The sequence below is a fragment of the Schistocerca piceifrons genome, chromosome 3 (assembly GCF_021461385.2).
Source record: "Schistocerca piceifrons isolate TAMUIC-IGC-003096 chromosome 3, iqSchPice1.1, whole genome shotgun sequence".
Classification (NCBI taxonomy): domain Eukaryota; kingdom Metazoa; phylum Arthropoda; class Insecta; order Orthoptera; family Acrididae; genus Schistocerca; species Schistocerca piceifrons.
The window spans coordinates 909661662-909689083 of NC_060140.1; positions in this window are offsets into that span (position 1 = coordinate 909661662).

A 27422-nucleotide genomic window follows, 5' to 3' on the forward strand; every position below is an offset into this window, starting at 1 on the left:
GTCTGTAAATATTTAATCATAGTTGGTAAATATCCCCCTGTACATGTCCTAATCTTCTCTATCGTATTCTTTGATTACCATGATTTAAATTCGACATTGTAATGGTACCCGGGTCTTCATTGAAAGCACAGTATCTCTCACTCTCTCTCTCTCTCTCTCTCTCTCCCCTCTCCCTCCCTCTCTCTCTGTCTTTCTCTGTCGCTCCTCGTTGTTTTCGTGACAATTGTTCCCTTATGCTCCCCCTGAAACTCTGTACAACCTCTAGTTGTGTCAGTTTATCCAGGTCCCATCTCCTTAAATTGCCACCTTTCTGCAGTTTCTTCAGTTTTAATCTACAGTTCATAACCAATAGATTGTGGTCAGAGTCCACATCTGCCCCTGGAAATGTCGTACAATTTAAAACCTGGTTCCTAAATCTCTGTCTTACCATTATATAATCTATCTGATACCTTTTAGTATCTCCAGGATTCTTCCATGTGTACAACCTTCTTTTATGATTCTTGAACCAAGTGTTAGCTATGATTAAGCTATGCTCTGTGCAAAATTCTACCAGACGGCTTCCTCTTTCATTTCTTACCCCCAATCCATATTCACCTACTATGTTTCCTTCTCTCCCTTTTCCTACTCTCGAATTCCAGTCACCCATGACTATTACATTTTCGTCTCCCTTCACTACCTGAATAATTTCTTTCATCTCATCATACATTTCATCAATTTCTTCATCATCTGCAGAGCTAGTTGGCATATAAACTTTTACTACTGTAGTAGGCATGGGCTTGGCCACAATAATGCGTTCACTATGCTGTTTGTAGTAGCTTACCCGCACTACTATTTTTTTTATTCATTATTAAACCTACTCCTGCACTACCCCTATTTGATTTTGTATTTATAACCCTGTATTCACCTGACCAAACGTCTTGTTCCTGCTGCCACCGAACTTCACTAACTCCCATTTTATCTAACTTTAGCATATACATTACCCTTTTTAAATATTCCAACCAGCCTGTCCGATTAAGAAATTAACATTCCACGCTTCGATCCGTAGAACGCCAGTTTTCTTTCTCCTGATAACAACGTCCTTCTGAGTAGTCCCCGCCCGGAGATCCGAATGGGGGACTATTTTACCTCCGGAATATTTTACCCAAGAGGACGCCATCATCATTTAACCACACAGTAAAGTTGCATGCCCTCGTGAAAAATTACGACTGTAGTTTCTCCTTGCTTTCAGCCGTTCGCAGTGCCAGCACAGGAAGGCCGTTTTGGTTAGTGTTACAAGGCCAGATCAATCAATCATCCCGACTGTTGCCCTTGCAACTACTGAAAAGGCTGCTGCCCCTCTTCAGGAACTGCATGTTTGTCTGGCCTCTCAACAGATACCCCTTGGTTGTGGTTGCACCTACGGTACGGCTATCTGTATCGCTGAGGCACGCAAGCCTCCACACCAACGGCAAGGTCCATGGTTCAAGGGGGGGGGGGGGGGGAGGAGTTACACAGTGCTTTAAAAATCCAATCGCAACATGAAATTTGCGATTGATCAATTTATTGTTTCCAATACTGGTTTTGCCAGGATGCATCTGTCCAACTGAGCTGAAATTTGAAACTTTCAGCTACTCTCAGCACAATGGACTTCCTATCAAATGACCTAACTGTATCAATATCCACCAATAGCAGCCAAGGGTAAACAAATCAAGCATAGTTTAGAAACCAGGTGGTTGCAGGATAGAAGTCTACCTTAATATTCCAATCCTAGTACCCATCAATAGCAAGAAAGGAAAAACTGTCCCATACAAAGGGTATCGATTAAACTTATCAGCCAATAATTCTGATAGAGTGAAGGAATATTTCCAAAACATACACAGCTGGGGGTTTACCAGGTAAACATTGCTTTGTTTATGGTTCAGCCCGACCGCGACCGATGATGCGTGCAGTGGGATGCAACAGGGCATGGCCACTTGAGAGAGAAAATCTGTTTCAACAGGAATTTCTCAGATATCAATATCAAAGGATTGCTGCAACCACAGGTTTTTGTTCAGGGATTAGCACAGTAGTTCACATAGCTGTGGAGTCACTGACAGGCGACAGCAGTCTGGTGAGCCCGCTGGCGTTTCTAAATCTCTCCAATGCACTCTGACTCCGGGCACCCTGTGTGAGTGGTGAGATACGAGAAAGTTTTCAAGATATGGTTAAGCGGTCTGTGACAGTGTAATTATGTGTTACCTTATGTGACCAGGATAAAGAAAAGCGCCACAATTGTTTGAATATTCCACACATGTAAATTGATTTTCAGACGAATTCTTTACATTAACTATATTTCATTCACCACCTTGAATCCCATAAATTGTTTAAATAACTGGTATTTCATACACTGCAGTCAATTTCCCGACAAATCCTTTAAATTTGTATCTCATAAATTGTTCAAATAAACAATATCCCACATATTGTCAAATTGTTTAATCAATATTCCATACAAATCAATCGATTTCCCACCAAATTCCTTACATAAATAAATAAACTATATCCTATACACAGCCTTGTATCCTATAATTTGTTTAAAAACGATATTCCACACATTGACTTGTCTACTTGAAATTATTTAAACAATATTCCAAACACTGCAATCGATTTCCCACCAAATTCTTTAAGTAGACAGGTAAACTATATTCCATTCACACTCTTTTAACCTATAAATTGTTTAAATAAACAATATTCCACACATTGTTTGAACAATATTTCATATACTGAAACACGTATGTTTTCATTACCAGCGATGGCGAGGCATGACAGAATCTCTGACCAGAGAGTTATTTATCGTTGCTAGTCTGCGCTTGACCGCGCGAGTGTTCAGTTGTGCTCTGTCTGTAGCAGAAGTCAGTCTGTGCTAGTGTGTAGCGAGTCGGCTGAGGGAGTAGACTGTCGGCAGTAGTTGTAGCGAGTGGACGGTTGTACTGAGCAGACGTCGGCATGCGTCGGCGGCGTGCTCTTCTTGCGACTCTGGTCAGGATTGTGGTGGACGGTGAGTATTGTTGTAGAAGGTAATGAAGCAGCATTGCGCACATCTAGTAATGTATGTTACTTGTAATTGATTTGTTCAAAAAATGCCCCAATAATAATTTTTTATGAAGTAACTCTTTTAAAGAAAAACATTAATTTCAATTTAAAGGATATTTCCTATGCATTTCCTCCAAGAATCAAAACTAAATATACGCCAGCATTGCACGAAGCTGTGTCGATAGATAAGAGCAGATATAGATGCAGTTTTTATTGAGGTAAGAATTTTGCTTTTGTTATTCAGAATACAGGGCCGAAGGTCAGCGCTGCTGTCCTTATAAAATTTATCAGGTTTAATTTTTTCACAGGGCCGAAGGTCAGCGCTGCTGCCCTTATAAAATTTATCAGGTTTAATTATTTCTGTTCAGATGTTATATATGGTTCATTAGCTAATTAATATTATTGTGTGGTTTTTGCTCAATTATCATTTATCAATTTTGTGGGGAGTTTACATTTGCCTCCAATTTGCATTCTTATTTAACAATATTATTTGCGGGGAGGTTACACTTGGCTCCATTTCACATTTTTCATTTATCTAAATTTCTGCGGGGAGGTTACAATACCGAAATCGATTTCCGGAAGATGGTCAATCAACTGAGTCTTCTTCCCGCCAATTTCGTGGTGGGTGAAGGGGAGGGGGAGGGCTGGGGGTTTCTCAGAGTGAGGGGGGTTAATTAATTGACCAATATAGTTAATTAGTCAATCTAACTGAGGAGGGGGAAGGGGATGGAATGGAGTTTCCTTGAAAACCACTTAACCGAAAAATAGGTTAAGGGCCTGTCAATCAAATGAGAACAAAAGGTTCGCCTCTGAACGTGTACTTGCCCCTGCTCTTGGCAATCTGCCATGTGTGCTGATGCTGTCTTTGTCACACTACTGAGACCAAGGAGAAGAACGTTTCAGGATAGTGGCGAGGCTGTACGGAATTCCTTGATATAACTCAACCCAACGGCCTGGATTTCCCCTCAATGCCCCCAAATCGATAATTTAAGCTCCTTGCACTTTCTATCACTTGGTGCATGCCCATTTAGCTCTTAGGCACCGTCTAATCCCACACAATTGACTGTTCATGAACAAATGCCGTTTTCCTCCGAAAGGTGTTGGTAACATATCCAGCAACGACCAGCTTAGAAAATATCGATAGTATAAGGAAGGAAACAACATTTAGGCATAATTTAATGGTGACGACAATGTTATTCAGTATGAAACCCTAGTCCTGACTGGGAAAGGATGGGGCAGCAAGTGGGTTGTTGTCTTTTCAAAGGAAACACCCCAGAGTTCGACTGAAGTAATTTAGAAGAACAGAAATAAAAATCTGACTGGTCAGCTAGGGATTTGACTGTAACTGCACCTTAATACATTTGAATTCTTTAATCACTTCTCAACTTCTCCCTGTATCAGTAGCAAAGACTCATTCAAATGACATACATTGTTAGTCAGTATTCACTTTCATAATAATAATACCACTGGTTTCCCTTGTGAAAGTTGTGAAGAATCATAGAATCTATTAAATAAAATTAATAGTCTGCTGAGCAGAGAATATAGGTTGAGAATAACAAGGAAAGCGTAGAGGAGTAGTACAAATAAGATCCATGATTAACTTAACATCAAATTGTGGACCACATTGTAGATGAACTGTAAGGATTCTGCTACCTCAAGCCGGCCGAAGTGGCCGTGCGGTTCTAGGCACTGCAGTCTGGAACCGCGAGACCGCTATGGTCGCAGGTTCGAATCCTGCCTCAGGCATGGATGTGTGTGATGTCCTTAGGTTAGTTAGGTTTAACTAGTTCTAAGTTCTAGGGGACTAATTACCTCAGCAGTTGAGTACCATAGTGCTCAGAGCAGTTTGAACCATTTTTGCTACCTCAAACGACGAAGGAAGGAGGACGTAAGCAGCCAGGCAAGCACAGGAAAAGTGAGCAAACTTCGCAGAAAAAGTCTACTACTATCAAGCATAAACTTTAATTTGAGGAACCTGTTTCTTACTATGTACGTCAGGAGCACAGCATTGCACCGAAATGAATGATGCTCCGTGGGATAACCGGAACAGGAGACAATCAAGACGTCTGACATGTGGTGTCATAGAAGAATGATGAATGTTAAGGTGGACATATAAGGTAAAAAACAAGGAGCCTTTCCGCAAAATCGATGAGGAAATAAATAAAAGAATAAAATTAACTAGATAAAGGTACAGGATGATAGGACATGTGAAGATATGAGGCAATAACTTCAATGGTAGTTTAAGAACAATTAAGAACCTCGGGTCTAAGTGCTCCTCGGAGATTAAAAGATAGGAAATTGTTCCAGGCTGCATTAGATCACCCAGGAGATTGAAAAAAAATATTATGTGCTGTATAACACAACCATAGCATTATTAGGTTCATAGAGTATCGTTAAGCAGTGCAGTACATCAGATGCCACAGTCGGATGTAAACGCTGAAATGAGCCCGCCATGGATACCGACGTCGCAAAAACAGCACTTGTTCGCAGTTCACGTTCTCTATGCTGGCCCCAGTGTGAAAGCCACCATGGATGTTCCGGGACTTTGTCATGTTTTGGAGTACTCCTGTGTAACTATCCTACTACTGGACCTGACTTTAACATCGAGCCGTCGCCTGCTTTTATTTCTATAAATTTCATCCACTCTATTTTCGGTCTTCTAATTTTCAGTGTTGTCATTCAACTAACCACACTTCGATATCTTCCTAAGCCTTCCTTCTGTTGAATTCATTTAGTTCCATTTCCTAGACCGGACCTGAGTTGTAAGCGATTTGACTTAACTAGTGCGAGGGTGAATCAAATTAAAACTTTAATATTTTAAATATTATATATTGTGCAGAAGTGGTGCAAAGCTGTATCACTTTTCAACATAATCTCTACCACGCTCAATGCAAGTCCTCCAGCGCTTACGAAGTGCATAAATTCCTTTAGAAAAAAATTCTTTTGGTAGTCCGCGTAACCACTCATCCACCGCGTGGCGTACCTCTTCATCAGAACGGAACTTCTTTCCTCCCATTGCGTTCTTTGAATGGTGCTAACATATGGAAATCACTTGGTGATGAGGAATGGCGCCATTCCTTGCTCGCTCTCTTCGTTTCCGGTTGGTGGAAGTGAACCCAGGTTTCGTCGCCAGTAACGATTCTTGCAAGGAAGCCATTACCTTCTCGGTCAAAGCACCGAAGTTCTTCAGAAGCATCAACACGTCGTTCTCTCATTTCAGGAGTCAGCTGCCGTGGCACCCATCTTGCAGACACCTTATGAAACTGGAGCACATCATGCACAATGTGGTGTGCTGACCCATGACTAATCTGTAAACATGCTGCAATGTCATTCTGTGTCACTCGGCGGTTTTCCTTCACTATGGATTCAGCTGCTGCAATGTTCAGTGAAGTCACAACTCATTGTGCCTGACCTGGACGAGGAGCATCTTCCACTGAAGTCACACCATTTGCGAACTTCCTACTCCATTTGTAGACTTGCTGCTGTGACAAACATGCATCACCGTACTGAACCTTCATTCGTCGATGAATTTCAGTAGGTTTCACACCTTCACTACGCATCGAATAACAGAACGCTGTTCTTCCCTGGTACAAGTCGCAAGTGGGGCGGCCATCTTTATACTGATACTGCGACGGTATGTGTGCATCTGCACTATGCTGCCACCTACAGGCCATTCTTCACGCTGTTTGTAGCACGCTTACCAACTTACAGGATAACGGCGCGAAATTTCGATCTGTTATTACGAATTTAAGGTTTTCATTTGACTCGCCCTCTTAATATTGGTTTTGTGGCGGTGTTCGTAGCGACAAACACTTGGCTGTAGAAATGACTTACGAAGTCACCGCCACACTTTTAATAGCGGGCCGACCGGTCCGCTGGAACAGTATACAGAAAGATGAAACCCCAAACACTCTGATTAAATAAGTCGGTACCTATCTTTATTCATGAAGATACAGAAACACAATAGTGAACTCGGTGTCTACAGAAATCTGTCTAGTTCGAGTCGGAGCGGCTAGGTCAGCGTCGGCTGACGACAAACAACAACTCTGCTGCGATGAACACACAACTGACTAGCAAGTACACAAATCGGTGGCGAGTACACAACTGAGCGGCGAATGCAGAACTGTCCTAGCGCTCACGACTCCAGCGCTTAAGAAGCCAGAAGCCAGCGGTGGCGCGCGCAGACTTGCGGCGATTTCCTGTATCGCTGGCGCTGCTTATGCGGACGGCGTCCGGACTTTGATGCTGCCAACCTTTTTGGCAGCGGGCTCGGTTGGCATTACTGGCTAGGATATAACAATTGGCATTAACCATCTCGTAACTGCACTATGCAACAAAGTTAAGGGATCACTTTTTCGATATCCCGTAACTGCTTCCAGCTGTGACGTAAAAATTTGAAATTTGGCTCAAAGGGGCTGACAACATTTCTCTGTAATGATGCAAAAGCGTGGCGCCTTTAGAGGTGATCTAAACTGCCTGGCGACGTTTAGAACAGCAAATTGTCAACAGATGCAAAAAATAGGCCATAGCACAGAAATTTATGTGAGCTCTAAGGTATGTTAATGATGTAACATTGGCACCAAATTCACCACAATTCTGCCCAACGCCACCGCGGGCATGTCACACTATGGGAAAGTCGTCAAAGCCCCTCTTACCCACATTTCACCGCTTCTCTTGATGCCTCTGCGATGGACGTCACAGTAGCGACACCCAGAGTGGAAATCACGCGATTTTCTTGTGGGTGGCCGAGGAACAGATTTCAGACACACAGCAGCTCAGCATCGACACTTAGAGGCCTCAGGTATCACTTAAAGGGCATCAATGAACCACCCCTTTCCCTGGGGCGTTCATTCCTACTCATTCCACGATTGAAAACTACAGTTCTCAGTGAGACGAATGACAGGAAGATGTTCTTGACAACCTTTTACACTGCTGACACCTTCGGACATTTCAGTCCGCCGTCTCCAAAGCCACTGTGCGTGAATTAAACGGCAAAGTGTTGTCATCAGTCACCCTAGATCTTCAGAATCCTCGGTGCCACCCACGCACCTTTGTGTACGCTGATGGCTCTCGGAATGACCGTGGTGTCGGGTGTGCCTTCATCATTGGCTCCCACCTCTTTAGATATCGGCTTCCGGCACACTGCTCAGTATTTGCAGCCGAGCTCTTCGCCCTGTATCAGGCCACGGAGTACATCCGGCGACACCGACTTTTCAGTTGTGTCCCCTGCTCAGACTCTCAGCGCCTTTCAAAGTCTGTGTGCGGTGTGCACCGCCCACCCCTTGGTGCAACGGGTCCAGGAAAACTGTCACTTGTTCCCTCTTGGTGGAGCCACTGTGAAGTTTATTTGGGTTCCTGGCCGCGCGGGATTAGCCGAGCGGTCTTAGGCGCTGCAGTCATGGACTGTGCGGCTGGTCCCGGCGGAGGTTCGAGTCCTCCCTCCGGCATGAGTGTGTGTGTGTGCATGTGTCCTTGGGATAATTAGGTTAAGTAGTGTTTTAGCTTGGGGACTGATGACCTTAGCAGTTAAGTCCCGTAAGATTTCACACACTTTTGGGGGGGGGGGGGGGCGGGGGTTCCTGGCCATGTCGGTCTGCCAGGAAACGAGGCTTCTGACGCTGTTGCCAAGGCTGCAGTCCTCGTACGTAAGCCCACGAGCACTTATATTCCCTCCAATGATCTCTGTGTTGCTGTCTTTCAGGAGGCGGTGTCCCTTTGGCATCGCCATTGGTCCTCCCTTCAAGGGAATAAACTCAGGATTATTAAGGCTCTCCCAGCGGCTTGGGTGACCTCCTCTTGGCCCTCCCGCCGGGAGGAAGTCATTTAAACTCAGCTGCGTATTGGGAACTGCCTTTTTAGCCATCGTCGTTTGATAAGTGGCACTTCCCCACCACTTTGTACACATTTCGTCCAAGCTTTAACTGTCTGCCACTTCCTGGCGGAATGTCTATATTCTAACCGTTTATGTTCCCACTTGGGTTTGCCGTCTGAGTTATCGACCATTTCAGCAAATGACGGACCGGCTGTCGACCACGTTTTACTTTTTATCCGTCAAACAATATGGCGAAGGCTATTTAAATTTTAGTTTTGGACGTCCGTTTCTTTGTGGTATCTTTATTAGCCCTTTCTCCACGTCCTTGTTTTTAGCTGTCTTCTCGTATGTCAACTGGGATTGACGTTTAGTCAGTTTTTTACCCCTCTTTGTTTTCGTGTTCTACAGTTTCGGTGTGAGTGCGTACGACCCCAGTTGTTTATGCGCTGTCAGAAATTTCGACTCCAATTCAACCTCGAGGCGGCTCTAGCGCACCTGAGGGCTACGTAATCCTTTCGACACGCCTCAGGTGGGGATTGCCTACCTTCAGGCGCTAGAGCTGACCCCAGGCTGAATTTTTGTCTTAGTTTCTGACACTTACATTCGTAGTGTGGTCAACAATGCTACCTGGATGGCACTGAGGGTTTTGCCGAACTTGCCATAGAGGGATCATTTCCCGTTTTATTAATTCAAGAGATAATTATGTACCCTCGCGTTATCACGCCACAGGAGGGCGAAGGCTGAAAAAGAATAAGTACTTTTTGCTGCTTCGGATCAAGTTCGGATTTCGTTGAATGGTTTTGAGCGGTTCCTAGTGCTTCCAATCTGTACACACGAGCAAAAATAGCGGTACCGCTGCACTCCAAAGGGGTTATATCACGTCCAGTGGGGATGTAGCCCCACAGTGACATTAGAGAACGGTTGGGACATCCGAGGGCGTCAGCAGTGTCAAAGGTTATCAAGAAAATCTTTCTGTTGCTCATCGCACAGCGAACTGCCGTTTTAAATCGCAAAATGATTGGGAATCGACACCCCAGGGAATGGGAGGGTTTCATTGACACCCTTTACGCCAACTCCTGAGACCTCTCAGTGCCGATGCTCAGCAGCGGTGTGTGATATTTTTTCGTCGGCCACCAAAAAGAAAATTGTGTTAATTCGACGCTGGTGTGACGGTTCTGACTTTCATCGCAGAGACGTCGACAGAAGGGGTGAAATGTGGGTAAGAGGTGTCGTAGCGTATTACTATCTTTACGACGTTTCTCATCGAGCCATATACGTTATCTCGCATTTCTAGCTGCTTCTCTCACACAAATAATGATAAAAATTCAGAAATTCAGCGTCGCCACCAGCCCAAGCCCTTCATAACCATTTAGAAAAATAAAACGGAGCTGGAAAATTATTAGTTTAATTACTTTAATGATTTAATTACAAGTATGCAAATTTCTTTAAGTAGCCAGATAAATAGCACTCCATGTCGTAGATGAAGCAACTTGATTAATTCAGGATTGCAAATCGGAGTAAGCGGGTAAGATCAACACCACAGAATTTATCTTAAACGTAGATTATTTATTGTATCCAAGTATTTGTTTGCACAGCCTAACTACACATAACTGGTGCCTGACTAGAAATATTTAAGTAAGAATTACGTGAGCGTGTAACAGAGTACAATTTAACTACAGCAAGAAGAAACGCAGAAAACGTGGGTGGGAGACAATGATACTATCATCTCCTTTGCATTCATACCATTAAAATATCTCAGTGAGATTCGCATTATGATTCAATACATGCACTATTCTGGACAGAGGTTTAACCAATGCACTAGGTTGTGCGATAATTATTCAACATACTAACTGCGTCTGCTGCTTGCAAACGGCCGAACTGGCGCACGTGGTGCATTCCGAATCAAACTGTTGCGCTGCTTTGTAGAAAGCGCACGAAAGAACAGATATTCTTGCAGAAACTATAGCTCATTAAACAAGCAAACTGTTAAAATGAAGCCTATTGTGGTGCCGTGGTGGACCAGAAGGGTCATTGATTACCAAACACGTGGCACAAAATCGACACACAGAGACAAAAGCAACTTCCACAAAATAAAATATTAAAAATCATTAACGACCATACTCGCTTCGACACAGTATTACACTCACGTACGGTTGAAGTGATCCTAACCAGCTTTTCCTAATCAGATTTACCGTTTGAAATTCTACTTCATCGTTGTTCATTTCACACTTTTAACTCAAACATGCAAAAATGGCTTATTTAAAGCAATATAATTATGGCACATTCGGAAAAGAAACTCGCTTCATACGCTTCAGTTAAAGCTGAAGTTCTTCAGTATTTCAACAGTTAAACATAACGAAGTCCTAACTCAGCCTGCTTCCTATCACCTGAAACCCCCCTTAAGAGCTACGATCCGTACTCACCAAGCGTTCACTGAAGAGTGCCGCTTTCTCTTTCGCGATTACCTAGCTCCCCGTGCAGCGGAAGCTACCAGAGGGGTAGCCCTCCGTCACCAACCTCACACACAAAAACAGCCTTCGACACAGCCTTCGATTAAGATCGGTAAACCTCTCTGTTCAGGTATTGGAAACCTAAGTTGGTCAATCTGTGCTCTCCTTCGAACGAGAAGCAACATCGTCTGCTCCCACAAAACAAAACCGAAACCCCACATTAAAACACACGTATAATATTCAACAGGCCTTATTTGAGTGCTCAGTCTTTCTGGAAGAGGTCATGAATTGAGCTGACTTCGGGTAGTAAAGTGAATAATTTGTACCGAATTCGACAAGCGTCTTACGAAATGTCTTCACAGAGACGTTTCAGACGACTTACTCATCGTGTGACACGTCCACGGTATCGTTGGCCAGAATTGTGATGAAATATTGTGCCATTGTGCCAATAGTGTGATCATTAGCCCACCTTACACCTTGCATGAACTTCTGAGCTGCGGCCTTTTTTTCACACGTGTCGACACATTGCTGCTTGAAGCGACGCCGAACTAGGGGGTGACATCACAGGGTGCCATGATTTTGCACCATTACAGACGAAGGATGTAGGCACCTTTCAAATTCCAAACTTCTGCGTCGCATTGGGAGAGAATTACGGGGTTTCGAAAAAGTGATCCTTTAACTTTGTTGCGCAGTGTATTTGTGTGTTAATTTCGTGAGATTACAACTACTCTTGCTAAGAAAATTTGTAATATATACATAACACTTCTTTTGTGACTAAATTTTTACTGTGTATAGTTAGATTCTAAAGACCTGGCCCTTTACTCCAACAAATGCTTAAGTATTTCAGCGCGTATTTGTCTTACCCTTTCAAATCAGATAAACAGATGTCCATATCACGTTTACTTTACACAATATATGTTTACATAATTCAAATGGGACAACCTGAACAGTGATTTTCATCGATATTTGTAGTCATTGATATTAAATGTTTGCTAGGGGGAAATCTTTTTTGCCGATTTTCAGTCTGTTTTACAAGTAAATGCACGTCTCTGAAACACAATTCGTTCATTCGTGACGAAGAATGTCGCCTCAGGTATGGCTCCTATGAAATCCTACAGGATGAGGCCCCTTCAGGCACTCGCGTCCGGTTACGATCCTGATAAAACTGCAGAACATGACAAGGGAATAACAGTTAATTCAAACGTAACGTAAGATAGTGGTGGTGCATTATGTTAACCATCCCAGAGAAAATGTACTATGCTTTTATCAGAATGCTCTGTTCATATTTCTTACGATTTGATGTGCAGGCATCAAGAGAGATGTTTGCATGCACCGTGGCACCGTGGGTCAGGGGCGTACTCATCGTAAACAGTTCCCTCTTTAAAATTCCTGAAAGATACACAAGCAAACCACGGAGAGCGATGAATGTCACCTTTGAATGTACGATGTGACAGCTCTCAGTAGTTAATATATGAGCCAATAAACAGATTCATACAATGTAAACGTGCTATGAAAGCAGCAGTTTATATGCCCGCTATATTTTATTCTATTTTGACAAAACATGATTAACTACTAGAATGCGTCTTGAAGTGAAAACTGGACTAACAGAGGATATATAAAGTTAGTAGTGAAGGATTTCAAATACAGTATTACAGGAAGTTCTTAATTTCGCATCTTATCTCTACTACATGTAATGTGTCCATCGGATTTTAAAGCAAACATGCTCTTTCTCAGATTTTCGTAGTATCAGCATTTTGTGAGAAAACCTCTGATGAAATTCTCTTTGTTGCAAAAAATGTGGAGCGTGGTCATCTCACAACTCACAAGCACAATGGATAGCTTACGACTATATAACTTTCCGAAATACTAGTCCGACAATGTATTTGTAAAAAAATCTCGTTCTAAGTTTTCTAGATACTATATGTGAATTGATGTCAACACTGAACTTGATCCTACTATCTGTTCGTCACACATAAAGTTGCCCAGCAGTATAAATTTTGGTAGTGTCGTAACCAAAACAGCTCACCTCATTACACATAGTAACACCGAAATAAATTTACGAGTGGTGATCAAAATGATTTCCTGGGCAGAAACATATGCTTCTGAAACGCAGAGATAATGCGAACATTCCGCTACGTTTCAGCACCAACGGCAGTCAAGACTGCTTGGAGGAACGTGAAAAACGCTGTTGATGCAAAACATGGACAACCTACATTTCAAAACAAGACAAAATATAGAAGTTCGGGGTTTTTAACACAGTCTGTCTTTGCAGCACGTGTCTCTCCTCTCAATTCCTCAGAAGATACTGGATGCCAATTTCGGGACACAAAGTACATGGGTTTGTTCCACATTTCCGGACATGATTACAAAACTGCTCTAATGTTTTAATTGGTACGATGACATCACTTGCCTGGTGAAAATTTACCTAAGCTGTCGTCTGAACAACATTTCCGTTATAAACATATCAACATTTACTTGTCGAGCAACATTTTTCTGTCATGTTTGATACAAGGATATGTTTCTTAGTATTTTATGCTTTTTCTTTTATATTTTCGTCCTCTATAGTCTATTTTATATTTACATTATTTATGCACTGCTGCTGTGTTTTCACCAACGCTATTTTCTTTCTTACACATTGATTAAGCTGGAGTGTGTCAGAAGTTTTCATCAACCTGTTCCTTTTTCTAACATGTGTTTTCTACTGTCGTATTTTTTTAATTCGTTCGCTTTTTGCCTAATTAATTTTCGACGGCCTTCGTAATGTTACATTTCAAACGATTTTAGTTTCTTCTCCACCAGTTTGTTCGGCCGGCCGGAGTGACCCAGCGGTTATGGCGCTTCAGTATGGAACCGCGCGACCGCTACGGTCGCAGGTTCGAATCCTGCCTCGGGCACGGATGTGTGTGATGTCCTTAGGTTAGTTAGGTTTAAGTAGTCCTAAGTTCTAGGGGGCTGATGACCTCAGATGTTAAGTCCCATAGTGGACAGAGCCAAACAGTTTGTTCTGCAGCCCACGTTTTTACTGAAATGTAATTAATCACTACCTTTTCAATATTTGATACCATAAGTGTCAGTTTATAGATGACAATTTCCTTTACTTTCGCCAACCAACTTTTCTTTTTCTCCCCTGTTTCTGCTATATTTTGTAGCATCAATCACTGTGCAATCAGTCTACAAATCACTGGTCGCTCAAAACACTCGTGCGACCCAGTCTAAAACATCAATCAGGTGCGTGCTAGCCGTATCAAGTAGGAGTAAGAAGTTGAGCCTATACAGAGGAAGTTGGCATGAATGGTCACGGGTTTGTTCGGCCCACAGGAAAATGTCAGGGAGATGCTGAAGAAATTGAAATGGCAGACGCTTGAAGATGGACGCAAACTGTCACTAGTAAGACTGCTTATAGATTTTCAAGAGCTATCTCTAAATGCTGAATATTCATTATTAGAAAAAAATAAAATAAATGGCGTACTACGAAGGAATTATCCGAATGAGATGGAAATCGATAGCGCCGGTCGGAGTGGCCGAGCGGTTCAAGGCACTACAGTCCGGAACCGCGCGACCGTTACGGTCGCAGGTTGGAATCCTGCCTCGGGCATGGATGTGTGTGACGTCCTTAGGTTGGTTAGGTTTAAGTAGTTCTAAGTTCTAGGGGACTGGTGACCTCTGCAGTTAAGTCCCATAGTGCTCAGAGCCATATGAACAATTTTTTTGGAAATCGATAGCTATGAAGTACATGTACAGCCGAACAAATGATTACAATTTAAGTCTGCAGGCTTTCGTTGCCGTTGTCACTAAAGATAAAAGCTTCTGGGTTGTTAGGCCACGTCGCATTTCCTTCTAAAATAATCGACGTTTCGAACCCTCCGCTGGGATCTTCTGCAGGACGTTTCATTGTCCAGGCAGGCACTACCTTGCTGAAATGAAAGTGCAGGACGGTATGCCATGAAGGACACCAAAACGGGGCGTAGAATGTCGTCGATATACCGCAGTGCTGTAAGGGTGTTCTAGCAATAGTAGACACGGAAAGGTCCTGAAGAAGATGACAGCAGAGGGATCGAAACGTCGATTATTTTAGAAGAAAATATGACGCGGCCTAACAACTCAGAAAAATTTATCTTTAAATGATTACAACCTTGGACGATTTATTCAAGGGAAAGAGCTTCACAATCTGAATAAATAATGTGTTGGTCCATTACCGGCATTTCTGCGAACAGTTATTAGGCTTGACATTGACTAACAGATTTGCTGGACATCGTCCTGAGGAATATTGTGCCAAATTCTGTTCAGCTGGCGCGGTAGTTAGTCTAAATCCCGAGATGGTTGGAGGGCCCTGCCCCTAATCCTCTAAACGTTGCCAATTGGGCAGACATCTGCGGCCATCCTGGCCACGGTATGGTTTGCTAAGCACGAAGACAAGTTGCAGAAACTCTCGCCGCGTGCAGGCGGGCACTATCTCGCTGAAATGAAAGTGTCGGACACCAAAGCGGGGTGTAGAATGTCGTCGACGGACCGCTGTGCTGTAAGGGGGCCGCAGATGAAAACCAAAGGAGTCCTGCTATGAGCAGAAATGGCACGCAACTGTCACTCCTGCCGATCGTGCCTTACGGCGAGTGACAATCAGGCTGGTATCCCATCGCTGTCAACGTCTTCGCTGCTCATCATTTCCTAACTGGACTCATCACTGAAGATAACTCTACTCTACTCAGTGAGATTCCATGGCTCGATACCCAACGAAGACGTGTCTGGAGACATCCTGGAAGCAGTGGGACACCACCCTCCTGGCACCCACCATACGGCCCAACAGCCTGGAGTCATCACTGGAGTACCACTTCATTGCATAGCAGGACTTTTGGTTTTCAACCGCGGCCCTTTTACAACACAGCGGTAAACCGACGATCCTCTACGCCCCGTTTTGTTGCACTTTATGGCAGGCCATCCTGCGCTTACATTTCAGCAAGATAACGCCCGCCCGCACGTGGCAAGAGTTTGTAATGCTTGCCTTCGTGCTTGCCGAACCCAACCTTCGCCAACAATGTCACCGGATCTCTCCCGAGTTGAAAATGTTTGGTGCATTAGGGACAGAGCTCTCAAACCACCTCGGGATTCTGATGATCTAACGAGCCAATTGGACAGAATTTGTCACGATATTCTTTAGAAGGATATCCATCAACCTTATCAATAAATAACAAGCCGAACCGCTGCTTACTGAGGTGGACCAACGCGTTATTCTGTTGCTCAGTTTGAGAAGCTCTTTATCTTCGATAAATCATCCAATTTTTCTGAAATTTTATCATTTGTTTGTCTGCACATATACGTCGCACCTACCGATTTGCGTTCCATTCTGTCGCGTAGGCTAGCCGAGCGGTCTGAGGCGTCTTATCACGGTCCGCGCCGCTTCCCCCGTCGGGGAGGTTCGAGTCCTCCCTCGAGCATGAGTGTGTGTGTCGCCCCAAGCGTAAGTTAGTTTAAGTTAGATTAAGTAGTGTGTAAGCTTAGAGACCGATGACCTCAACAGTTTGGTCCCATAAGACCTTACGACAAAATTCCAATTTCCGCTCCATTCTGATAATTCCTTCGTGATGTGTCTTCTTTTATTTTCTTTTTTGTCTTAGAGAGTAGGAATATATTACATTCTTTAACGTATCGCTCCAGTGGGCATAGCGAGGACTGTATTTAAAAAATTACAGCACGCACAGAGGCATCCAAGCGATCATTCTTCCCGCCCCCCATACTTGAATGGAACTGGAAGACGCCCTGATTACTGGTACAAACGAAAACATAATCTGTGAGGCACTTCAAATGGTTTACAGAGTATGGATATATACGGAGGAGTAGGCATCGATTATAATCACACTGTTGTTGTTGTGGTCTTCAGTAGGTTTGATGCAGCTCTCCAACTACTCTATCCAATGCAAGGCTATTCCTCTCCTAAAACTACTACAACCTACGTCCTTCTTAATCTGCTTACTGCTCTCATCTCTTCATCTCCTTCTACTATTTTTACCGACCACGCTTCCCTCCAGCACTAAAATGGTGGACTACTAATTTCGTGGCCCCTTGATGCCTCAGAATGTGCCCTACCAACCGATCCCTTCTTCCAGTCAGGTTGTACCACAGGTTTCTCTTCTCCCCAATTCTATTCAGTACCTCCTCATTAGTTACGCTATCTACCCACCTACTCTTCAGCATTCTTCTGATGCACCACATTTCAAAAACTTCTATTGTCTTCTTGTCTAAACTGTTTATCGCCCATGTCTCACTTCCATACACGGCTACACGTCATATACATAGTTTCAGAAGGGACTTCCTGACAGTTAAATCTATACTCAATCTTAACAAATTTCTTATCTTCAGAAACGCTTTCCTTGCCATTGCCAGTCTACATTTTATATCCTCCCTACTTCGACAACTATAAGTTACTTTGTTTCACAAATAGAAAAACTCATCTACTACTATTTTAAGCGTCTCTTTTCCTAATCTAGTTGCCTCAGCATCACCTGATTTAATTCGACTACATTCCATTATCCTCGTTTTGCTTTTGTTGATGTTCGTCTTATACCCTCCTTTCAACACATTGTCGCCGCGCGGGGTAGCCGCGTTGTCTGGGGCGTCTTGTCACGGTCCGCGCGGCTTCCTCCGTCGGAGGTTCGTGTCCTCCCTCGGGCATGGGTGTGTGTGTGTGTGTGTGGGTGTGTGTGTCGCCCTTATCGTAAGTTACTTCAGGTTAGATTAGGTAGTGTGTAACCTTAGGGACCGATGGACCTCAGCAGTTTGGTCCCATAAGACCTTACCGAAAATTTCCAAAATTTCCAACACACTGTCCATTCCGTTTCACTGCTCTTCCAAGTCCGTTGCTGTCTCTGACAGAATTACAATGTCATCAGCAAACCTCATAGTTTTTATTTCTCCTCCATGGATCTTAATTCCTACTTTTCTTTCCTTTACTGCTTCTCAGCATACAGATCGAATAACATCGGGGACAGGTTACAACCCTTCTCAACCACAGCTTCCCTTTCACGCCCCTCGACACTTTATAACTGTCATCTGATTTCTGTACAAATTGTAAATAGCCTTCTCCTCCTTGTATTTTATCGATGACACTTTTAGAATTTGAAAGAGAGTATTACAGTCAACATTGTCAAACGATTTCTCTAAGTCTACAAGTGCTATGAACGTAATTTTGCGTTTCCTTGACCTAAAGCTACCCATTCTTCTTCTACTGTAGTCCTTTGCCTTGTTCTTGTTAATCGTTCCCTAAAACTCCTGCTGAAACTCTCTACGTCCTCTGGTTCTTTAAGTTTATGCAAGTCCCATCTACTTACATTCCTGCCTTTCTTCCAATTTCTTCAGTTTTAATCTGCAATTCATAACCAATAAATTATGGTCAGAGTCCACATCTGCCACTGGAAATGTCTTACAATTTAAAACCTGGTTCCGAAATCTCTTTCGTACCATTACAGATTCAATCTTAGACCTTCCGGTGTCTCCAGGTCTCTTCCATGTATACATCCTTCTTTTGTGATTCTTAAACCAAGCGTTAGCCTTTATTAAATTATGCTCTGTGCAAAATTCTACCAGGCGGCTTCCTCTTTCATTCGTTTCCCCCAGTCCATGTTCACCTACTACTTTTTCCTTCTCTTCTTTTTCCTACTATAGAATAATTTCTTTTATCTCATCATACGTTTCATCAATTTCTTCGTCATCTGCGGAGCTAGTTGGCATATAAACTTGTACAATTCTAGGCGTGGGCTTCGTATCTATCTTGGCCACAATGATGCGTTATCTATGCTGTTTGCAATAGCTTACCCGCATTCCGATTTTTTTGTTCATTATTAAACCTACTCTTGCATTACCCCTATTTGATTCTGTATTTATAACCCTGTATTCACCTGACCAGAAGTCTTGTTCCTCCTGCCACCGAACTTCACTAATTCCCACTATATCTAACTGTAACCTATTCATTTCCCTTTTTAAATTTTCTAACCTACCACCCCGATTAAAGGATCTGACATTCCACGCTCCGATCCGTAGAATGCCAGTTTTCTTTCTCCTGATAACGATGCCCTCCTGAGTAGTCCCCAGCCGGAGATCCGAATGGGGGACTATTTTACCTCCTGAATATTTTACCAAAGATGATGTTATCATCATTTAACCATACAGGAGAGCTGCATGCCCTCGGTAAAAATTACGGCCATAGTTTCCACTTGATTTCAGCCGTTCGCAGTATCAGCACAGCAAGGCCGTTTTGGTTTATGTTACAAGGCCAGATGAGACAATCATCCCTGCATCTACTGAAGAGACAGCTGCCCCTCTTCTGGCATTAGATGTTTGTCTGACTTCTCAAGAGATACCCCTCTGTTGTGATTGCACCTACGGTACGGCTATTTGTATCGCTGAGCACGCAAGCCTCCCGACCAGCGGAAAGGTCCACGGTTCATAGGAGGGGGTAGGAGGGAGGGGGGCACACTATAATCACTGTAATACAATATAGCCAGCTGTATTCTTTATAAGTTCAGAAAGTCACCTCTTGAGAAGGAGAATGGCGGTTTCTTTTAAATGTCTTGAAATGGTAGTTGGATGAGATAGCAATTGCTCAGAACTCTCAAACGAACTAGGAAGTGTTTTTCAACAATATCATACGTAGATGCAATTTCGAAAGGAAAAGAAGGCCTTTACTTACAAGACTGCAAAACTGACAAGTGTCTCTCTCTCTCTCTCTCTCTCTCTCTCTCTCTCTCTCTCTCTCGCTTGCGTAGTTGGGGTTAGTTGTTCGGGAGAAGAGACCAAACAGCGAGGTCATCGGTCTCATCGGGGAAGGAAATCGGCCGTGCCCTGTCAAAGGAACCATCCTGGCATTTGCCTGGAGCAACTTAGGGAAATCACGGAAAACCTAAATCAGGATGGCTGGACGCGGGATTTATCCGTCGTCCTTCCGAATGAGAGTCCAGTGTGCGTGCGTAGTGCCTACATATTATTGACATCTTTCTTGGCGTTAAAAAACTAATTGTACTATTATGTCGGGCCGCAGACTTGATTTTTAAGACATTCTAAGTCCCAGTTTAGTGTACGCTGTGCGAATACATAGTTTTGTGCTGTTTCAAGTTACTGTATATTTTCTGCTTCGATCAAAAGTGTAGCCAAGTTTCTGTATGCGTGTGAATTTCTAAGGGACAAACCTGTTGATATCATCTGTTCCTAGACTTCACCGCGTCCGGCCATCCTGATTTAGGTTTTCCGTGATTTCCGTAAATCACTCCAGGCAAATGCCGGGATGGTTCCTATGAAAGGGCACGGCCGAATTCCTTCCCCATCCTTCCTTAATCCTATGAGACCGATAACCTCGGTGTTTGGTCTCTTCCCCCAAACAACCAACCAACCAACCTAGACTTCACACTACTTAAACTAACTTATAGAAAAAACAACACACACAAACACCCATGCCCGAGGGAGGACTCGAACCTCCGGCAGGAGGGGCACCAAATTTCTGTCAAATCGCCGATTTCAGTTTGATGATTCGCATTACTGTACAGTTGCTTCACATCACACGGTGTTAGATCACGCTACTAATAAAACACTCCGAGTTGTCTTAACTCTGGTGCATAATTTAACTGGTTCAACAAGCACTAATTGCAGCGGGTGAACCGAGGATGGGAGACACTTCACAACCCAGACACCGCGGGTATCCAGCGGCCAGGAATGTCGTCAGGTTCAGGCAAGCCAAAGACTGCACGAAAGAAAAACGGAGATGGGCGTCCAGAGAGCATCGACTTTTCAGTCACTCTAGGAATGCCTTCAGACTGACGGTTTCCAACTGCCTTTACAACCGACATGTAGTGCTGCGGCACGCACTCACGTTTATCGATCACATGTCATGCAAACAGACCAAAGCGGTAATATTCAGCCTGGCCTTTAAATTCCATCCTTTGATGTATCTCACAGGATTACAATGTCATCTCATCGGCGAAACTAAAGGTTTTTATTTCTGCTCTAGATTTCCCTCCTATTTTTTTTTTTGTTAAATGTAGGCTTGGAATAACGCGGGGGTGGGCTGCAAAATTGTCTCAGTCCCTTCTCAGCCACTTCTTCCCTTTGATGCTCTGACTCTTCTAATTTCGGTGTGTAAATAAACTTTCATTCCGTGTATTTTATCCATGCTACCTTTAAAATTTCAAGCAATATATTCCAGTCAATATCATTAAAAGATTGGGGAGAAGAGGAGTTTGTGGCACAACTTGACTAGAAGAAGGGATCGGTTAATAGGACATGTTCTAAGACATCAAGGGATCACCAGTTTAGTATTGGAGGGCAGCGTGGAGGGTAAAAATGGTAGAGGGAGACCACGAGATGAATACACTAAGCAGATTCAGAAGGATGTAGGTTGCAGTAGGTACTGGGAGATGAAGAAGCTTGCACAGGATAGAGTAGCATGGAGAGCTGCATCAAACCAGTCTCAGGACTGAAGACCACAACAACAACATCATTAAAAGCTTTATCTGAATCTACAAATGCTATAAATGTAACCTTGACTTTAACTGAACTTCTAAAATAAGTCGTAGGGCCAGTAAAGCCTCATGTGCTTTTTACATTTTTTTTGGAATCCAAATTGATTCTCTGGGTCGGCTTTCACCAGTTTTCCCCATTTTTCTCTAAATTATTCGTGCCCTTATTTTGCAAGGTTGACCTGCTACACTTATACTTCCGTAATATTCACATCTGTCACCACTTGCCTTCTTTGGAACTGGAATTAATGTTCATCTTGTAGTTTGAGCGTATTTTACCCATCTCGTACATATGGACAGCAAGGACTTAAATGTGCTGGATGGTTATAATTAAACTGGTGGTATTCCGAGTGCTACCAGGTGGGCTATATACATGGCAGACGCTGAAACTTCGTAGCTATATTCATTAATCGGTGCACTATCGAAGTATGCTACAAAAATAATAGTTCTACTTTCTGTCACCAGGTGAAAATACGGCGCTTCAAGCAGTCGGAGTATGGTGTGGGTGCAGGATGAGGGGAGGAAAGGTCAAACACATGATACAGATGGTTGTGGCACGTTTATTAGAACACGGCCACAAGTTACAACATGTATTCAATATGTTCTCCCGACTCGGCAACATGCTGCATCCATAGCATGGCATGGTTGACAGTTGTTCATAGAGTATCTGGAGTAAACAAAGTTATATGTCGTCGTATGCTACCCAGAACAGGAAGAGTCCGGATTCTAATTATATGTTCATGACGTCTCAATTGTTCCCTGCCACTGCAAATATCACTTATACGCTGATGATCTCCAGCTATATGTACGTGCAAACCCAATAAACTTGTGCACAGTTCTTCACCATTTAAATGCAGATTTACTTGCCTTGTCAGACTGGGCACAGAAATTAGGTTTGAAATTTAACCCATTTAAGACACAGGCAGTCGTAGTCGGTCATAAAACACTCGTTGGCCCTCAATACAAAACGGCACAGAAATAACATTTTCTTCTTCAAATAACCTGGGAATAATTTTCGACCATCACGTAGACTGGACTGAACATACATTTGCAGTCTGTAAGAGAGTGTCAGCGCCACTTCACTCACTACAGAAATATAGAAAAGTGTTTCCTTTTGAGCTCAAAATGAAGCTTGTAGAGTCACTTATACTCGCTATACTTGCCTATGGTGGTGCTATTTTCTAAGGACTTTCATACGAAAACTCACGCAGGTTGGTACTGGCGATGGATGCCTGTGCACGATACATTTGTGACATTCGCTTTTTCGACCTTTTAATTCCTGCCAACAAACAATTATCATGCCTGTATGCCAATAAGCGTAGAGACAATCATACCCTATGCTTGCTCCATCGTCTTCTCAGACACTACACAGAGTTCTCCACTCGTATTTGATTGTTTCCTATCTTCTACTGTCACTGTCATTTCAATCTTGTCCTTCATCTATATTCTTTTCGCTCCTGATAAATCCAGTCATATACTCAAATGTACTAAATTAATTTATATGATTTCTTATTACATTCACTATTATTATTATTATTATTATTATTATTATTATTATCATTATTATTATTATTAGTGTCAACTATTAATGGTTCAAAAATGGTCCAAATGGATCTGAACACTATGGGACTGAACATCTGAGGTCATCAGTACCCTAGAACGTAGAACTACTTAAACCTAACTAACCTAAGGACATCACACACATCCATGGCCGAGGCAGGATTCGAACCTACGACCGTAGCGGTCGCGCGGTTCCAAACTGAAGCGCGGAGAACCGCTCGGCCACACCGTCCAGCCAAACTATTAATATTATCAATATTATCATTGTTAATATTATTATGACTATTATTGCTATGAACTTCTATGCGAAATTTTGGTATGTGTTGATCCCGGTCATACGTTAGAAAGAGCCGTAAGTCCCTAATCCGGTCAGGCTGAATAAGCAATAAATAAACAAATATATGACGTGCAGATGTGAACAGACCAACCAAGTGTCATCCCCTCGAAGAAAAACAGACCGAGAATGGAGGAGCTTTTGAAACCACAGCACGCAGTCACATACGCTGAGTGCAGTGGATGCTCCAGCACATGTTGCGGAGAAGAACTCATATGTGACAGTTCTGTGCTTTCTCGGCACAGTGCAGAGTAAAATGTGTCTCGTCCATGCAAAGAACATTACCCGGCCGCATATCATCCATTTCCATGCGTGCCAAAAAAACGAAGGGAAAAGTGAGGCTGGTGTAGGCTATCTTGGGGCTTAATTAGGTGCACATTGAATCTTGTAGGGATGTCAATGTAAATTACGCTACAAGATATTTTGAACTGTTGACAAGGGAGAGGAAATTCCCATGACACAGTTCGTACACTGGCTGCAGAATTTGAGTGCTGCACGGTTGGCAATAGCTACAGCAACTTCATCAACAACTGCCATGGAAATGGGCCTCTACCCTCTCGTTGCTGCACCACCTTATTTACCTGTGCCATCAGATTTTTTGATATTCTTCAGCCCCTTTACAGATGTGGAGCCTCTTCGCAGCTGTTTCTGTCTGTGATATCCCACAACACAGCGCTGCTGTTGCTCCGTTCTGATAAAAGAACTTTACCATTAGTGCATGTCCCTTCTTGTCAATAGGCTTCGCGTTTTTGACAAAAAAACTTCAACCTCCTTAAGGCTTTACACTAACAGTCAGTTCACAAAAGGTTCGCGTGGCTCACCCTGTCGGAGGTTCGAGTCCTCCCTCGGGCATGGGTGTGTGTGTTGTCCTTAGCGTAAGTTAGTTTAAGTTAGATTAAGTAGTGCGTAAGCTTAGGGACCGACGAACTCAGTAGTTTGATCCCGTAGAAAGTTACTACCACCACTTCACAAAAAGGAAACAAGTGTTGCTAAGCAACAAACAAGATACTGACGTCAAAGCTGGGAAAGTTTCACATTCTGGCTGCCTACAGCGCCATACTTTCACCTGGTGGCGGGAAGTGTAACTATTTTCAGCATACTCCGTGAGCGCACTGATTAATGAAAATATCTATAACGAAACTTCCTGGCAGATTAAAACTGTGTGCCGGACCAAGACTCGAACTAGGGACCTCTGCCTTTCGCAGGCAAGTGCGCTACCAACTGAGCTACCCAAGCAAGACTCACGCCCCGTCCTCACAGCTTCACCTCCGCCAGTACTTCGTCTCCTACATTCCAAACTTCACAGAAGCTCTCCTGCAATCCTTACAGAACTAGCACTCCTGGAAGAAAGGATATTGGGGAGACATGGCTTAGCCGCAGCCTGGGGGATGTTTCCAGAATGAGATTTTCACTCCGCAGCGGAGTGTACACTGATATGAAACTTCCTGGGAGATTAAAACTGTGTGCCGGACCGAGACTCGAACTCGCGACCTTTCCCTTTCGAGGGCAAGTGCTGGCGAAAGTAAAGCTGTGAGGACGGTGTGTGAGTCGTGCTTGGGAAACTCAGTTGGTAGAGAACTTGCCCGCGAAAGGCAAAGGTCGCGAGTTCGAGTCTCGGTCCGGCACACAGTTTCAATCTGCCAGGAAGTTTCATATCAGTGTACACTCCGCTGCAGAGTGAAAATCTCATTCTGGAAACATCCCCCAGGCTGTGGCTAAGCCATGTCTCCCCAATATCCTTTCTTCCAGGAGCTAGTTCTGTAAGGCTTGCAGGAGAGCTTCTGTGAAGTTTGGAAGGTAGGAGACGAGGTACTGGCGGAGGTAAAGCTGTGAGGACGGGGCGTGAGTCGTGCTTGGGTAGCTCAGTTGGTAGAGCACTTGCCCGCGAAAGGCAAAGGTCCCGAGTTCGCGTCTCGGTCCGGCACACAGTTGTAATCTGCCAGGAAGTTTCATATCAGTGCACACTCCGCTGCAGAGTGAAAATCTCATTCTGCATATCTATAATGTTTCATCGTCCTGCGATGTATACAACCGCCACTGTCGCTCCCGGAACACCGTCAGTCTAATTATAACCACCCGGTACCCACCATCGCGCCAATGGTTTCAGAAGAGTCGTGGCCACTCGACTGTGGAAACGGCTCCCTTCGTCAGCTCGTTGCCTTCCGTGCTAAATACGAGCGCAGTGCCGTGGCGCTGAGTGCACACGGACGCCGTCTGCGTTGCTAGGAGACAGGCAGCAGCGTCTGGCCTGCCGAGGCGGAGGTGGAGGCAGGCATCGCGAGGGCATAAACTCGTCGCGCGGTCGGCAGTAGACGCTATCTCACACGTGTTTATAATGCTAAAGGTAAACAGCGCGCCCGGCCGGCCCAGGTATTTGTATGCATACGTCACGACGCGCCCGCGGCGCGCGGCCGCCCGCTCGGGACGGCCGGCCGGCGTTTCGTAAAAACTGTAATAGAATACAATAGGGCAGAGGCACGGTGGTGGGGGGTAATTGATTGCCGCGGCCATTTTGTCGGCAGTATAGATACCGTTAATATGTTTGCGTTAGGGTTGCTGAGGGCTCCAGCTTAGGGTCCGTACTGATTGTTGTCAACGCTCCTCTGGGCGGAGTCCCACGTGATGTTGATGGATGCACGAGCCCACCTTGACTCTCTCGTCGGCGCAATTAGCGGCAAATTTATGCTTCGTAAAATAATATCCGTGAATGAACATTAATAACGGCTGCGCGTTTACGACTTCGAGGTCTTTTACGACTCGCAGCATTCTGCTTGCACGCAAACGCTTGTCACTATCAGCGCAGAGTGGAAAGGATTGTCCGAGCCTAATCGGTATATAGCGTTTCTCGATAAAATGTCTGTAAATGTAACTGCGCGATAGTCGCACTGCAGTATTTGATAAACAGTACAAAATTCCCAAGAAAGTGTCAAGAATTTAGACACAGCAAAACTTCCTGCAAATGCAATGCTAAGCCACGGTACAGTGTGAGAGTAGGATAGCTTTGTATCAACTGCGAATTATATGCATCGGTGGTGTCTGTTCTTTCGGACGTATCCGACCGAAGAGACACCACGTGGAATCCGCTGATGTGATACACTTCACGTAAACTGAAGGTAGAGGGAGGAGAAAGAAATGAAAGGGAAGGAATTACTGATGCCAGCTGCATCGGGGCATTACGCGGGATTGGCGGCGACGAATGGAAATAGTAGTAGTGGTAGTAGTAGCTTTATTCATCCGTAGGTCTCTTTTTACAAGGATATAGGATATATCAAAGTATTTACAAATTTAGATCAATTTAAAATAAGCTAATTCATATACTCATATATTTACAGACTTCTAGTTAGAGACAATCATTAGATTTACTCCTGGTATACAATACTTTTTTACAAATAACTTATTAAATAATGTAATGCCACATTGTTCACTCATGTTTCACTATCAGTCACTGCACACACTATACACACATTGTTTCATAACACTTCACTGACTACACACATCACACACACACACTGGTGATCTCTGGGCCATTTGCTATCCTGAAAAACTGACTGAAAAACTGAGTCAGCATCCCTCCATAATGAGTGAGATGTTGAGCTCAGAAAGAGGAAGAGTTGTTAGTATTGTGCCATGCATAGCTTGGGGGTAAGTATTTCTAAAAAAGAAAAAAAAGAAGGAAAAAAACAAAGTGAAGGTGTTATGTGGAATGTTGGATATTTTAT